The following is a 1346-nucleotide window of genomic DNA, read 5'->3' on the forward strand; positions in this document are numbered from 1 at the left end:
TTTAAATTTTAAATTTTAAATTTAAATTTTCAAATTAAATATAAAAAATAAAAAATAAAAAATAAAATTCAAAATTTTAATTTTGAAATTAAAATTTGAAATTTCAAATTCAAAATTCGAAATTCGAAATTCGAAATTCAAAATTTAAAATTTAAATTGTGAATTTTGAAATTTGAAATTTGAAATTTAAAAATAAAATTAAAATTTAAAATTTTGAATTTAAAATTTGAAATTTGAATTTTAAAATTTTGAATTTTGAATTTTAAAATTTGAAAATTTGAGATTTGAAACTTAAATTTTAAATTTTAAATTTTAAATTTGAAAAGTTGAGATTTAAAAATTCAAATATGAATTTAAAATTTCAAAATTTAAATTTAATATTAAATTTATACTTTGAATCTAAAATAAAAATGAAAATTAGAAGTTTGAGTTCAAAATCAAAATCAGTTTTGGAGAAGCAGCTTTTTTCTGATTCTGATTTTGGAACCTTCAAAATTAGTTTTCTGATTCTAAAAAGTAGAATCAGATTTNCGTGTTCAGCTCGATTACTAAATGAGCGATTCGATCTCGATCTCATTTTGAGCCAAACACGAACTGACTCGCGAACAGCAAGCTGGATTGCCACCCTTAACCTAAAGAGAGTGCCTACCAAGATACCCTAGCAGAGGCTAGTAATTCACCATGCAATTGTTATCTTTCGCGTACTCCCCATGCTTGATTGAGGGTATAGCCACTATAACCATATTACAATAAATATAAAACTTTAGAGGAGATTTTCAGCCCAATTCCATACAAAGATTTAGAAAAAAATAAAATAAAAAAAAAAACTTCAAACTCAACAGAGAAGAAGATATAAGAGGCATCCCGAAAACTAACAAGAGAAGTAAATAATAAGATATCAAGATCAGTCTACAAACCTAAACATCTGAAATAACAAAATAATCGAGCTGTATAATGGTAGTTTGATTCTGTTATTGTGCTACTTAGAAAGCCCAAATACCCATTACCATATATTTAGCGACTAGGTAAAAGGTATTTCTTAATCATGTGGGTTAGGGTGTGACAAAGCTTGTTGCTAAAATTTGAGCCGCTTCTCTCAAAAGTAGAATTGGTTCATTGCTTAGGGCCTGTTTGGCCTAGTTTTGGAGAAGTATTTCTGTAAAAGTGATTTTGGTTTGAAAAATTGATTTTGGTGAAAAGCTGTAAATCGTTTGGTTGAATTTAGAGAAAAGTGATTTTTCTGAAATGATTTTCAAAAGATGTTTGACAAAAAAATTTTAATGTTTCTATATATTAATATTTTTACTAAATTTTATTTTTAAAATAATTTAAAATTTGAATTTAAA

The sequence above is a fragment of the Ananas comosus genome, linkage group 2 (assembly GCF_001540865.1).
Source record: "Ananas comosus cultivar F153 linkage group 2, ASM154086v1, whole genome shotgun sequence".
NCBI classification, from domain to species: domain Eukaryota; kingdom Viridiplantae; phylum Streptophyta; class Magnoliopsida; order Poales; family Bromeliaceae; genus Ananas; species Ananas comosus.